Genomic DNA, 16,129 nt, shown 5'->3' on the forward strand with positions numbered 1-16,129 from the left:
CATGTTCGATTTTTCTGAAGGTGGAGACAGTGATTCCAGCACTCACTGGGCTCAGACGACGTAACAACCTCACATGAGCCCCGGGAACGCACGTGCCGACACCGCTAGAATGGCGCCGGCATCGGAGGTTTGATACAAATCTTACAGACTGTTTGATAAAGAAAATATAACATATAATAAAACATCACATTTACAGGATTTAAAAAAACACCCTCAACCTTCCCCTCCAGAACCCCCCCTTTTCATCCCTTACCCATCTGATTTTGCATAAGACTATCGTCCCTCCTTGATGTAGAAATACTAAATGTATCATGAATTGCACAACATTCTATCCGTCCTATTATGTTGCTATTAAAGAACTAGCATGTTAAATATTATGTCTCTGACCAACTCATCCAACGCCACACTTGAGCATTTAACCCAATCCCCCCACTGTTTCCCAAATTTAGCTGTGGCCCCTTTTTATATAGACCCGTTTTTCCATTAGAATAGTACTGTTTAAAGCTCCACTACTTCTTCTATTAAGGGAGCATTGCTTGCCAACCAATGCCTATGTATAGTCTTTCTAGTATGATATAGAATCTTGGCTATTGGCAATTGTATAGGAGGCAAATCCCTAGCCTCCTCCACATACCCAGCACACATACCTTGGGAGCTAGAACATATGGATGAAATCTGCCCCTTCCTCCCCTCCATGGACACCGATCATCTGCTCTAATGCCCATTCTAAACAGTGTTCTAGGAGTTCTATAGGCTCTGTGTAAAAGAAATAATTGAGATCTTCTTTGGGTCCAATTTATAGATAATTTTCCTGGTGACTCCAGGCTTTCCTCCCACTCCTCCTGAGTGACTAATCTCACATCCCTCTCCCATTTAGGTTTAATTGTAGCCAGAAGATCTCCCACAATCTTTAATAGCAGAGAATTATACATCAGAGAGATAAGATCTCTCATGTTCTTTGCATTTATTACTGAGTCCAGTATCCCATTAAGAGAAATGGTCAAATCTGAGATAGACTCCTGAGCTCTAACGGCGTGACGCAATTGTAAATATCTGAAAAATTCTGAGTTATCCCAATTAAAAGTTTGCTTTAAATATTCGGATGAGCAAAAGTGCCCTTCCACGTATAATTGGTGTAGATATTTCATTCCCTTACTTTTCCATGTCCCAAAGCCCTCCGACCTTTTGTAATTCTTTCAAATAGGGGTTGGTCCACATAGAAGTATATTTCGAGTACACATCCATTCTCAACCATTTCTTGCAGGGCCACCAAATTTTATGCATAAGAGTTAGAGTTGGAAAACCTCTCAAATCACCCTTGAACTTTTTCATCTCTAGGATATCTACAAAATTGTAACAAATGCGGTAGCATAGCTACTGGGGGGGAGAGGATGCGTCGCTCCTGGTTCCTTGCTCAGACAGGCCCACCCGGAGAAACTGCTACTCTAAACTATCACTGTGTGCAGTGCGCCGATCTGGTTAAACTGCAGTGGAGCGGGGACACATGATCTCTCTGCACTTCCGCTTCACATTCTGTAGACTGCAGGTCGATTTAACGATTAATCCTGTGGTCTACAGAAAAGTAGGGAGATAGGACAAAGTGGATTCTACATGCCCCAGCATGATGATATCACCCTATTGGTCCTCTCATGCCTTGGTCCGGTCTGCCAGCGGACTTTCGGGAACCATGGTTGAGTATAAGATGTTTCTTTTTATTTTAATAGCGCTCAAGGGGGGACTACTGGGGGCCATCCACACAGTGTGAGGCAACTACTGGAGCCATCATACATTGTGGGGGGAAGACTGAGCTCCAGCCATACAGTGTAAGGGGCTACTGGACTACTGGGGGCCATCCATGCGCTGTGTGGAAAGACTGGGGGCCATCCATAGTGTAGGGGGACTAATGAACTACAGGGAGCTATCCATACAGTGAGGGGGACTACTTGAGGCCATCCACACAGTGTAGGAGGAAACTGGGGGCCATCCATACAGTGTGGAGGGAATACTGGGGACCACTTACAGTGTGGGGGAACTACTGGGGGCCATTATACAGTGTGGGGGACTATTGGGGACCATCATACAGTGTAGGGGACTACTGGGGGCCATTTACAGTGTGTAGGGACTACTGGGGGCCATCATACAGTGTAGGAGAACTACTGTGGGGGCCATCATACTGTGTATAGGGAGCGGTGGGCCCAACATGTTGTGTATGTGGGAGCTGTAGGGGCCATAATGCTGTATAGAGGGGAAATATATATGGGGGACTTGGGACATTATTACATTTTAAGTGTGCACTTAAGATGCATAATTAATATAGGGACACTCAGGGTATTGTGAATGCCAAATGTGCCCACTGGAGGCATTATTATTTTCTATGGGAAAAATGTGGGCACTGTTTTCGGGAGCACAGTTTTACCATCTAAGGGCACAAAGGAGGCATTTTACTTTGTAAGAGGCACATTGGTTGGCATTATTATGTGGGCACTAAGAGGATCAGGAATAGGGACACAGCAGCGGTTCAGCATTGGGGTGACAGTGGAATGAGGAGTTTGTGCAGGTTGGGAATAGATGGGGACGGTGCTGGAGGTGTGAGAAGTCAGATGTGTCTTAGTTGTAATCTCTGCAGTCATTGCTGGAGAAGTCGTGATATCGGCCCGGACCAGATGGAGAAGACGGGAAAAGTGAATGACTACATCAGAAAGAAAACGTCAGCTGTGAGTTAATTTAATATAACACATATACAGTTGAAACCAGAAGTTTACATACACTATATAAAAAGACACATCTGCATGTTTTTCTCAATATCTGAAATTAAATCAGAATAAACCTTTCCCGTTTCAGGTCAATTAGGATTACAATAATTTGCAATATTTGCCAAATGCCAGGATAATGAGAGAGAGAGAGAATGTTTAAGGCATTTTTATTACTTACTGCAAAGTCAAAAGTTTCCATACATTTCATTAGTATTTGGTACCATTGCCCTTAAACTGAATGACTTGGGTCAAACGTTTGAGATATCCTTCCACAAGCTTCTCACGATAGTTGGTTGGAATTTGGGCCCATTCCTCCGGAGAAAACTGGTGTAACTGATCCAGGTTTGTAGGTCGCCTTACTCGCACCTGTCTTTTCAGCTTTGCTCATAAATCTTCAATAGGATTGAGATCAGGGCTTTGTGATGGCCGCTCCAAAACATTGATTTTGTTACCCTTAAGCCACTTTGTTACCATTTTGGCAGTATACTTCGGGTCATTGTCCATGTGGAAGACCCATCTCCGCCCAAACTTTAACTTCCTGGCTGATGTGTTGAGATATTGTTTCAGTATTGCCACATAATCTTTTTTTCTCATGATGTCATTGTGACAACACAGCTTTTCTTCTTAATTATGCCAGACATACTTTCTGATGGCAAGAGAAATATACCTTTATTTTTATGTTGACTTTTTAACCTGTGATCTTCTGTGGTTGATTAACACAGACTATTGTTTGAATAATCCTGATTGTTGACACTTGAGTTAAGATGATCTACAACTTATTGTCTGCAAATCTTGCAAGATAGGGTGAGCAATACTGTTTGATAATATGCTGATTACATATTATACCAGCTAAAGGGAGTTGTTGATTTGCCGAGCAATAGAGGACAAACTATTCAAGTTGATTAAATGCTCAAACATGAGCTCTTTCCACCTTCATCCCTGACCCTTGACTTGTGAATGATGGCTGCAAGGACAATTGTGATCAATAAAAAGGGGGTCTCTGTCTCTATTCGGTGAGCATGTCAGCTTAGGGGACTTCGGCCCCAGCTGGAGGAATACAGATTGGCTCCATTGACCATTGCTGAACCCTCAGAGACGTCTTAAAGAATCCAGGTTGGGACAAACAGGTCACCTGGCCCCAGATCTCACTGCCCTCGGCTAGTTTCCTAAGCTTGTCATTACCTCCTCTCTTTGGGGGCACGCAAAATGCGGGGTGCCACTAGTGGGGGTAGTCAGCCCTGGAAGCCCCAAAATCGCGACTGTTCTATCCCAGATGGGCCAGTGGAAGGGTGAGGATTCTGTAATTTGCACCATCTTGTGTACTTGCTGGGACTGTTCTATGTGTTTATTGCCCTATTTTGTGGTTCAATAAAGTATTGCCACACTGTTTAACCCTCACCCTGTGTTGTCTGAAAACCCCGGGTTTTCACGGCCATCTATTTTGTGAAGTGCACCAGTCCCTCCTGCAGCAAAACAACCCCACACCATGATGCTTCCACCCCTGTGTTTCACAGTTAGGATGGTGTTTTTAGGCTTACAAGCTTCTCCCTTTTTCCTCCAAACGTACCGATAGTCATTATGCCCAAAAAGTTAAATTTTAGTTTCATCAGACCAGAGGACGTCTCCAAAAATTAAGGTCTATGTTCCTGTGTGCATTTGCAAACATTAATCTGTCTTTTTTATGTTTCTTTTGGAGTAATGGCTTCTTCCTGGCAGAGTGGCCTTTCAGCCCATGTTGATACACTACTCATTTCACTGTGGATATTGACACACTCTTATCAGCTTCCGCCATCATCTTCACAATGTCTTTTTCTTTTGTCCTTGTGTTGATATGCAAATATCAGAAAAAAGCATGTTCATATCTGGAACACAGAACCCATCTCTTTCCTCAGCGGTATAATGGCTGGACATTCCCATCTTTTTTGTACTTGCGTATAATTGTTTGTACAGATGAACGAGGCACCTTCAGGTATCTTGAAATTGTACCCAAGGATGAGCCAGACTTGTGCAAGTCCACAATTCTCTTCCTGATATCTTGGCTGATTTCTTTAGACTTTCCCATGATGCTACACAAAGAAGCAGTGTGTTTCAGGTGTGCATTTAAAAACATCAATAGGTGTGTCTCAAATTAACTCAGATGTTAATAAAAAAAAAACAACTTCCAATTATATGGGCAGTCCAGAATTGTTAAAAGGCATAATGATCCAGGCCCCGGGCACTTCAGACTGTGTGGACCCCCGACAGGTCACATGACGGGTCATCATATACCTGAAACAGATTATTTCTGAAAAAAATAGCTGCTGAGTGAAACTATAACCAAAAAAAAACATCAATTAATATAAAATTTACCTACAGTTAAAAGATTGTTTAAGCCATAGTATTGAACAGACCAAATTTAATATGTAAACAAGTCTCTTTCCAATTGTCACAAGCTTTTCATATCAATAGTGCAGCACACAACACACTCTAGAAAACATTTACAGTATCATATTTCCAGTATGTGACACGTGCTGATCGGACACTGCAGCTCTCATCTCAGTCCTGTCCTGCTGCTGTGAGACGAGAGCTGTAGTGTGCGATCAGCATTTATCCCAGGTACCGGGAAGTTATTCCCCAAAGCCTGGGACGGATGCAGAGCAGTATATGGAATCACACATCTCAGCATAGTAATTGCTGGAAGTGAGATTTTTTTCTTAACTAGTTAGACGTGTATTATATCAGATCCAGAGAAATCCAGTTCTGATATTCTCTGGGGGTGTGCTCTTTATCCTCTGCCTGACACCTCTTGCATATTATTGGACAACGTCATACAGGGGAAAAGTAAACGCCCCCTTAGTTGAAAGGAAAATTGGCGTAAAGTTTACAAGTAAATATCTCTTCAATGCAGATGAGAAATGAAAGAAACCATGTTTTATTCATATCTTCAGCCACTTGAATGTAAAGTAACTAGTTCCTCTTTAAAGGGAATCATTTAATAATATGAACCTGGCCAAAACCACATATATAGACATGCAGGTCCTTGAAACCTAAATCCAATGACACCTTTATATCTTTTATCTGCTGCTGCATACCCAAGAAATCAGTTTTGCAACTGGACTTGAAATATAACTAATGGGTGACTGGTCTGGTGGGCGCTGTTTTCCTTAGACTAATTGTTCCACAGTCCCACTAATCATGTTATCATGCCCTGTGGGTTTAAGTGACATTATTTGCAAGAGCGGTGCCACTAACAGCCCTTTGTAAATTTCAGCATCGCTGATAATGCACAATAAGCCAGGTGTCTACCTTGGCTTCATCGGAACACTGAGCATGCGGGGTATGCAGCACGGACGCAGGACACAGCCAACTGTGGAATTTGCAGAGAACCGTCTGTGAAGGCTGGCTGTGTCCTGTCATCATTGCCTGCAGTTAATACACTGTGCCCTGATAAAATTGGGGTGCATACGCCTGACTTACTGCGCAATGTCAAAGAGCCAGTGGTAACAACGCTCTTGTAACTAATGTGACTCATGCTCACAGGGGTATAACGTGATTAGTGGGACAATTAGTCTGGGGAAAACAACACCCCCACAACTAGTCCCCCACTACTTATCAAATTGCAAGCCCTGTTATAAAACTGATTTTATGCATAGGCAGCAATTAATAAGCCCAAAAAAAGCCTTGTAAGAAAGGTATAAAGGGATCAATAAATACGTGGTTACAGATTGGAGATCCTGACCGGTTCCCTTTAAAATGAAAATTTAGGGGAAATTAATAGACATGAATATTAGTGAAGGGCGAGCACTAAAATGCTCGGGTGCTCGTTGCTCGGGTCGAGCACATTGGAATACTCGGGTTCTCGACCCGAGCAACGAGCCCAATGTAAGTCTATGGGAAGCTTGAGCATTTTTTAGGCGGCTCCCCCCAGCGGTGTGCAGAGTGCCTAAAAATTGCCCAAATCGATGGGAACAGTGCTCAAATGGCATGGGAACAGCATGGGGAAGACCCCTGGAAGCATTTCTGACTCCCAGGTCACTGCTGTCAACAATGTTGTCAGAGGTATTACGCCACTTTTACGGACTCACAATAAAACATACAAAAACAAAATGGATTTTCCTGGGAAATATGTTAAGGAACATCCTTTCCAGGGTAATGACTTGTATATAAGGCAAAATAAATAACCATAAACAAAAACACTCCTCCGCACCATAGGCTATGTTCACACGTAGCGTTTTTGATGCGGTTTTGCACTTTTGTATTGCTTTCAACCTTGACATATGCATTCACCAGTAAATGTCATTTTAACATTTTACAACATTATCTGGCCATGTGGTGTGTGAGTCATGATCAGACACATCCTGTTTCATTTATGAAGGAGGGACTCTGAAAGTCACAAAACCTATTTTTATAGGGCCATCAGGCGGCCTTTACTATTCTTAAAGGGCCAGCAGCCGGCTATGCTTTGTTGTTCCCATTACTAAAGAGTGGGTCTCCTATACTGTTATTGTTTATGCAGTGAGTGGCAGGGCTGCCCCAAATTTGGATGCACCCCAATACCCCTTTGAAAATTTCGATGCACCCCAATACCCCTTTGAGACGACTTAGAGGAGAGCCTCCTGAAAACAATGTTCCCATTATTAGGAAGTGTGTCTCCATACTGTTTACCTATGCAGTGAATGCAAGGGTTGTCAAAAATTTGGAGGCACTCCAATGCCCCTTGGAAGAGACGCGGAGGTCAGAGGGCCTCCTGAAAACAATGTTCCCATTATTAGGAAGTGGGTCTCCCATTGTGTTTGCCTATGCAGTGAATGCAAGGGCTGACAAAAATTGGGAGGCACGCCAATGCCTCTTGGAAGAGACGCGGAGGAGGGCCTCATAAAAAAATGCTCCTATTAGAATGGAGTGGGTCTCCTATACTTGTAATGCCCATGTACTAAGTGTATGAATGTATGGGCTGACAAACATTTACCCCTGGGGGTATACATGAACATACTGTATAAAAAATTTTTTTTACGGGCATCATAAACACCCTTTAAAAGAATTGGGTGGGTGTTGCATCACGGACCATGGTCACCCTGGTGATATGTGGTGGAGGATGAGGAGAAGGAGGAGGACAAGAGCAAATAGCCAAAATCAGGAATCGTATACCCATGTGTGGGTGTGAAAAGGTGCATGGGAATACACCTCCCAAAAAAAGACACTGGATTTGAGTTTATGTTACCCTGCTATCGTTCAGTGGTGTTGATAGGTCTGGCCCAATCCAGCCCTTGTTCATTTTTATAAGAGTCAGCCTGTCAGCATTTTCAGTTGACAAGCGGATGCGCTTATCAGTTATAATTCCACCAGAGGCACTAAAAACCCGCCCTGATAAAACGCTAACGGCAGGCAGGCCAGGACCTCCAAGGCATAGAGAGCCAGTTCATTCCACGTGTACAGCTTGGATACCCAATAATTATAAGGCACAGAGGAATCAAGGAGGACATTGGTACAGTCGGCAAGGTACTTCCTCAGCATCTTCCCAAACTTTGCACTCTTTCTGAGAGTAACCAGCGCTTCAGGGCCTGTGCGATGGGAGGGGCTGAGAAAACTCTCACAGAACTTTGACAGTGTTTCCCTGCCTCTGTTGGAGTTGTGTCTCTCTCGACTGTACTCCTTGGTTCTCCAACGAACTGTGACCTCTGCCGCCAGCAATTTCAGATGGGAATTTTTTTAATAGTTCCGCAAGAAGGGCCTTCTGGTACTGCCCCATTTTTGCAGACCTGTCCGCCTCAAGAATAAGAGATATAAAGTTCTCCTTGTAGCATGGGTCTAGAAGTGTCACCAACCAGTAATGACTGTCACTCAAAATTTTGAGAACGCGAGGGTCATGGGAAAGACAGCATAACATAAACTCAGCCATGCGTGCCAGATTGCTAACAGGCAAGACTTCCATGTCCTCACCAAGAGGACGACTGACCATGCTCTCCTCCTCCTCCTCCCTGTCTTCAGGCAATCCACGCTGAACAGACGGTATGACAGTTGTACAGATAGTACCATCTATAGCGCATGAAACTAGCTCCTGTTCTTCCTCCTCCTCTTCCTCATTGTCACCCAATCCACGTTGGGACGAGATGGGGCTGGGCTGTGTGTAATCACCCTGTATGGTTCCTTGCTCCATCTTCTTGTGCTACGCCTGCAATGCATCCTCTTTGACTGTGAGCTGAGAGCGTTTCAGAAGACAGAGAAGCGGGATCCACTCCTGAGGCCTTATGTGTGGAGTCTGAACTGAATACCGACGGCCTTGTTGATGCAGGTAGTCAACAACTGCCTTCTTCTCACAAATCGTTCACAACATCTGCAGTGTAGAGTTCCAACGCGTTGGGACATCACACACCAATCAGTGAGCCGGAAGCTGCAAACGCTGCTGAAGCACGGCAAGGGCGGCGGAAGCTGTAGCTGACTTTCTAAAATGGGCACACAGGCGGCGTATTTTGACAAGCAGATCCGGCAGCTCCGGTAGCTTTTGAGAAACCGCTGAAACACGAGGTTAAGCACATGGGCCAGGCATGGTACATGTGTGAGCTCGCCTTGCCTCAGAGCCGCCACCAGGTTCCGGCCATTGTCACACTCGACCATGCTTCGCTGTAGGTTCACCGGTGTCAGCCACAGATCTGCCTGCTCTTTCAGAGCTGTCCACAACTCTTCAGCATTGTGCGGTTTGTTACCTAAGCATATTAGCTTCAGCACAGCCTGTTACCGCTTGGCCAAGGCAGTGCTTCCAGCTTATGAGTGATGTGGTCATTTCGGAGATGGAGGCTGAAGAGTAGGAGGAGGATGAGGTGCAGGAGCTGTAGACTGTGGGGGCAACCCTGATTGACCTAGGGCCCACAATCCTCGGCATTGGGAGGATGTGTTCCGTCCCAAGATCTGGTGGGTCCCGGCTTCCACTATGTTAACCCAGTGTGCCGTCAGCGACATGTACTGTCCCTGCCCACAAGCACTTTTCCACGTGTCCGTGGTTAGGTGGACTTTCCCTGTATCTGCATTGTTGAGGGCACTGCTGATGTTGTGGGACACATGCTTCTGTGATGCGGGGACGGCACACCAGGAAAAATAGTGGGGGCTGGGGACCGAGTACAGAGGGATGGCCACTGCAATCAGGTTGCGGAAAGCTTCCGTCTCCATGAGCCTAAAAGGCAACATTTCGAGCGCAAGAGTAGTGAAATGTGGGAATTTAATAGTGTGGCCTGTGGGGCGTCGGCTGCGTATTTGCACTTACATTCCAAAGACTGGGGTATGGACAACTGAACGCTGTGCTGGGACAAGGACATGCTTGCTGATGGTGCTAGTTAAGAGTGTGCAACGAGAGGTGCAGGGCAGGAGGCATCTTCGCATGGCATGCGCCATGGGCAGGGGATTGGCTTGCATGCACAACAGCAGAAGAAGCAGCGGTGTCACCCGCAGACACTGTTCCTGGACCCTGGGATTCGGTCCACAAAGTCGGGTGCTTTGCTGCCATGAGCCTGATCATGCTGGTGGTGGTCAGGCTGGTAGTTTTGCTACCCCTGCTGATGCTGGCCAGGCAGGTGGTGCAAATGACCTTTTTGGGGTTATCGGAAGAGTATTTAAAAAACAACCAGACTCGGGAAGACGTAACAGTTGTACTGGCAACTTCAGTCGTGTTGGTGTTACGGGGAACGGTTGCCCGCCTTCTGTCTGTGGTCACCACACTGCTTCTTCCTGCCTGTTGGGGCGCTCTGCCTCCCTCCTCCTGTGTGCTGCTGTCCTTGCTCTGCATGTCCTCCTGCCAGGTTAGGTCAGTTACTATATCATTCACCACCTTGTCTTCCACTTCCGCACCCTGGTCTTCCTTCTGACTTTCTGGCAATTGTACCTCATCATCGTCCACCTCTTGTGACACTTTCCTACCGTCACCTTCGTATGACCGTGGCTGCTCAAATATTTGGGCATCACTACATGCGATCTCCTCTTGCCCCGCTTCAAGTGGACCAGGTGAGACGTCCGAATCTATAAATGGAAAAGTGAACAGCTCTTCAGCCTGTCCAAGTGTGGGATCAGTTGTCTCTGGGCACTCGGCATGGTGGGAGGAAGGAGGTTCAGGGTGAGGAATATGTGGTCCAGACTCACAGCTACTGAGACTTGACCGCGTGGAAGACACGGTGGTGGTGGTGGCTAAGTGACGGAAGCATTATCTGCTATCCAACCAATAGCCTTTTCACACTGCTCTGTGTTCAATAGTGGTGTATTGCAGTCCCCTATTAACTGGGACAGGAAGGTCGAGCGAGAAGATGTGGGTGTTTGTTGTGGCACAATTTCAGCTTGCCCACGGCCTCGGCATGCACCATCACATCCAGTTCCCCGTCCCTTGTCACGTGCCTTGCCCATTTTAAATGGAGGACAATATCTTCCACGCTCACTACAAATGGCTGAATTTGGAGCAAACTTAAATGTGATCCGTGTGACGGACAAACCACAGTTTAAAATAGCCGGCCTGTAGGTCACTATTTTTAACAGCATCGACCTCGTGTCAATAAGTTCACTGACACACTGCAACAAAATTTCAATGGAGGCCAGAAATGGCAGTATTTTCAGCACAATTATATGTGATCCGTGTGACGGACAAACCACAGTTTTAAATAGCTGGATATTTAGCGCTTTAATATGGAAAGGACCTGGCTGTATTCTGCATTGCCAACAAGCAAATGGCACAGATAAACGGTATTCTCTGGACTGCTTTTTAAGCAAATAATCAGGATTAAGATAAAAAATAAATTATTCCTGGCCCCTGATACCTGGGCCTATTTCTACAAATAATAATCTTTATTTTTATATAGTGCTAACATATTCCGCAGTGCTTTACATACATTATTGTCGCTGTCCCCATCGGGGCTAACAATCTACATTCCCTATCAGTATGTCTTTGGAGTGTGGGAGGAAACCGGAGAAAACCCACGCAAACATGGGGAGAACATACAAACTCCTTGCAGATGTTGTCCTTGGTGGGATTTGAACCCAGGACCCCAGCGCTGCAAGGCTGCAGTGCTAAGCACTGCGCCACCATGCTGCCTGTAAAAGCACCAGCAGACAGAACTTGAATGGATCCTCCTGCTATGTGCACTGCCGTCTGCTATATACCCTGCCTGCCTGCTTAGCATGGCGGCGCCAGGTCTGATATAGACCTGATGACACTGTGCGGCCAGCCAATCACTGTAATGCCACAACCAACATGGCTGCGGCATTACAGTGTGTGGCCGAAAATCCCTGCATGTTGATTGGCGTTCTAAAGTGCGCCAAACATGCAGGGTGGGGACCCAAACTCCCACCGAGCAACCCCGGAAAGTGTCACAAGAGCAGTGAGATGCTCGGGCGAGCACCGAGCAGTAGCGAGCATGCTCGCTCATCACTAGTTACGGTTCATTACAACATTCCACTCTAAAGCGACAGAATTACGTGACTGTCTTATTAAATCATGGCCCATCTTAATGGCTGACCCCATATTAGCAAAATATCTACCAGAGAGGCAGCAAATCACCTTCAGAAAGGCAAAAAATCTCTGTGATCATCTTATGAGAAGCCACTATTATCCTACCACTCCCCCTAATTTTATGAAAAGACCACCTCCAGTAAATGGATGTGTACCATGTGGTAGATGTGTGGCGTGTCCTAATGTCGAACATGCTAACTCTTTCACAGATTCTCAGGGCTCTAGGACCTATTATATCACCAAACCGATAACTTGTACCTCTAAAGCGGTGGACTATTATGCAACATGCCTGTGTCCTAAAATCTATGTAAGGTTCACAACTAGACAACTTAGGACAAGAATACGTGAACACGTCCTAGGTATTGAAGCGGCGGTAAATTAAACTGATATTTCTACGTTAAAAACTATTCCCAAGCATTTTAGAATACACCATACGTGTGATGCATCTAAACTTAAAGTTCAGGGTATTGACATGATCACCACTAATATTAGGGGAGGTAGAGTGAGCCAACTATTAGCCCAGAAAGAGAGCAGATGGATTTGGACTTTAAAAACACTCCATCCATTGGGCTTGAAGGAAAATATTAGTTATGCCCCATTTCTCTGATCTATATCCACATTGTTTTAGCTATTTTGTCTTACCTTTTTATCTAGTATGGTTGGGTAGTTTTTTTTGTATTTTAACTTTTTTCTATTTCTTTAGTGTTCCTCCATGAGAGTTCGCCGTCTTTTTCTACCAAATTTTCATAAAGGCATTACATGGTGATTGGCATGTTTGTATACGTGATATCTCCATTTCTATCCGTCAATGACGTTGATGACTTCCATTCTGCTATTTGATAACATGGACATAATTGCTGGCACTGCATTGTCTCTCAAGATCTGTAACTATTTTCTGTGTGCGCATTTTTTGTCCATACAGTTATTATTGTATATATTTCGCATTTATAGATCGATATTTTCTTATATCTTATTATGCATTTATACTATAATCTCATATAATCATGTTATATTTCATGCTTTTCTTAAAGATATACTTTATTTGTTTTGTCATGGTCAATTAACTTCTCTGACTTATTTATAATTGTCTATCGCCTACACCCCTTAGATATACAGTACAGACCAAAAGTTTTGACACACCTTCTCATTTAAAGATTTTTCTGTATTTTCATGACTATGAAAATTGTACATTCACACTGAAGGCATCAAAACTATGAATTATCACATGTGCAATTATATACTTAACAAAAAAGTGTGAAACAACTGAAAATATGTCTTATATTCTAGGTCCTTCAAAGTAGCCACCTTTTGCTTTGATGACTGCTTTGCACACTCTTGGCATTCTCTTGATGAGCTTCAAGAGGTAGTCACCGGAAATGGTTTTCACTTCACAGGTGTGCCCTGTCAGGTTTAATAAGTGGGGTTTCTTGCCTTATAAATGGGGTTGGGACCATCAGTTGTGTTGTGCAGAAGTCAGGTGGATACACAGCTGATAGTCCTACTGAATAGACTGTTAGAATTTGTATTATGGCAAGAAAAAAGCAGCTAAGTAAAGAAAGACGAGTGGGCAAACTTTGAAAGTGTCCCCAAGTGCAACTGCAAAAACCATCAAGCGCTACAAAGAAACTGGCTCACATGAGGACCGCCCCAGGAAAGGAAGACCAAGAGTCACCTCTGCTTCTGAGGGTAAGTTTATCCGAGTCACCAGCCTCAGAAATCGCAGGTTAACAGCAGCTCAGATTAGAGACCAGGTCAATGCCACACAGAGTTCTAGCAGCAGACACATCTCTACAACAACTGTAAAGAGTAGTGTTGAGCGATACCTTCCGATATCGGGAAATATTGGATCGGACCGATACCCAAAAAGTATTGGATATCGCCGATTCCGATACCGGAACCCAATGCAAGTCAATGGGACAGAAATATCGGAATAAAAATAAACCCTTTCTTTCCTTGTAGGTTAATTCTACATCAAGGAAAACAACTAAGAATAATGTAGAATGTATTGGGGGAGGTGGGGGAGACAATAAAGGCATAGAGGTTTAGCCCAATCAAATGGAATAGCAGGAATTAATATTTTTTTAAGACGTTCTGAGTTACGGAAATATTGACTATGTTAAGTTTTTTTATATTTTGTCAGATATTTATGTTTCACTACTTCCATGCTCTTCACCTTCTTTTTTACTACTCCCACACTTTCTCCTTCATCATCCTCAGCATCAGCATCTTTTTCATCAACTTCTTCTTCACCTTCTTCGTATTATTCTTTTTTTTTACATTCTTCATATTCTTCTTATTCAACTATTATTCTTCTTCATATTCTACTTCTTCATCTTCTTCATATTCTTCTTCTTCATCATATTCTTATTTGTGACAGGCATTCCTGTAGTTGTTATCTATAAAAGTTTGAACATTACACCTTTCGTTCTGCCCGTCACAAAAGATTTACAACAGGATTTGTCCGCATTCAGTTTGGCCTGCAGCAGCAGGTCTTTTCCAGGGGCACCACGAGGAGGAACGGACTCACCCCCATACACTGCTTAGTCATCTTCTGCTTATAATTTAGATAATATCTTTTGCTTTGATTTTTAGTCTTATGCTTAATGTTCTTCCGCTTTTTGTTCTGCAGCTTCTTGTACTTCTGTTTCTTGGTTTTCTGTCTCTTGTTCTTCTGTATCTTGGTGGTTGTCTTCTTGTTCTTTGTCCTCTTGGTCAACTTCTTCAGGGTCATCTTCTTGGTCTTCTTTGGGGTGGTCTTCAGGGTCGTCATCTTCAGGGTCGTCGTCTTCGGGGTCCTCGTCTTCTTCGGGGTGGTCTTCAGGGTCCTCGTCTTCAGGGTCGTCGTCTTCGGGGTCCTCGTCTTCTTCGGGGTGGTCTTCAGGGTCCTCGTGTTCAGGGTTGTCGTCTTCGGGGTCCTCGTCTTCTTTGGGGTGGTCTTCAGGGTCCTCAGGTTCAGGGTCGTCATCTTCGGGGTCCTCGTCTTCTTCGGGGTGATCTTCAGGGTCGTCGTCTTCAGGGTTGTCGTCTTCAGGGTCCTTGTCTTCTTCGGGGTGGTCTTCAGGGTCCTCGTGTTCAGAGTCGTCGTCTTCGGGGTCCTCGTCTTCTTCAGGTTGGTCTTCAGGGTCCTCGTCTTTAGGGTCCTCGTCAGGGAGATCCAGTGTGATTACCAAGAACCATTTCAAAAAGCTTGAACTTGGAAATGTAGCAGAAGGTACAAGAAGGCTGAGGAACTGCCGAGAACCAGCTGATGGTACTGGAAACCGGATGGGTAGCAGAAGGTACAAGAGCCAATGGAACTACCGAGGACCAGCTGACGGTACTGGAACTCGGTTACTAAGCAGGAGGTACCTGTGCAGAAAGCACTACCAAGGACCAGCAGACGTTGGTGGAACTTGAATACCGCGAAGGAGGCACCTAAGCCAAAGGCACTGCCGAGAACCAGCTGACGGTACTGGAACCTGGATGGGTAGTAGAAGGTACAAGAGCAAATGGAACTACCGAGGACCAGCTGACGGTACTGGAACCCGGATGGGTAGCAGAAGGTACAAGAGCCAATGGAACTACCGAGGACCAGCTGACGGTACTGGAACCTGGATGGGTATCAGAAGGTACAAGAGCCAATGGAACTACCGAGGACCAGCTGACGGTACTGGAACTCGGTTACTAAGCAGGAGGTACCTGTGCCAGAAAGCACTACCAAGGACCAGCAGACGTTGGTGGAACTTGGATACCACGAAGGAGGCACCTAACCGAAAGGCACTGCCGAGAACCAGCTGACGGTACTGGAACCCGGATGGGTAGCAGAAGGTACCCATGAAAAAAAAAGTTGCAAGGCCGCGAGCCGGCCGCAGTTACCAAATCCCACAGTCCTACAGGGGGTGCTTGTCCTATTGCCACTATGGAACCAGCCTTC

General features: G+C 45.0%; 1 protein-coding gene across 1 annotated transcript in view; it reads left to right on the plus strand.

Moving 5' to 3' along the window:
* LOC141191618 (uncharacterized) overlaps positions 1 to 16,129 on the plus strand; it is a 302,307-nt gene that overhangs the window by 166,219 nt on the left and 119,959 nt on the right. The window lies entirely within an intron of this gene.

Source organism: Phyllobates terribilis, unplaced genomic scaffold (genome assembly GCF_046119375.1).
Source record: "Phyllobates terribilis strain yellow unplaced genomic scaffold, ASM4611937v1 Scaffold_49__1_contigs__length_9717188, whole genome shotgun sequence".
NCBI lineage: Eukaryota > Metazoa > Chordata > Amphibia > Anura > Dendrobatidae > Phyllobates > Phyllobates terribilis.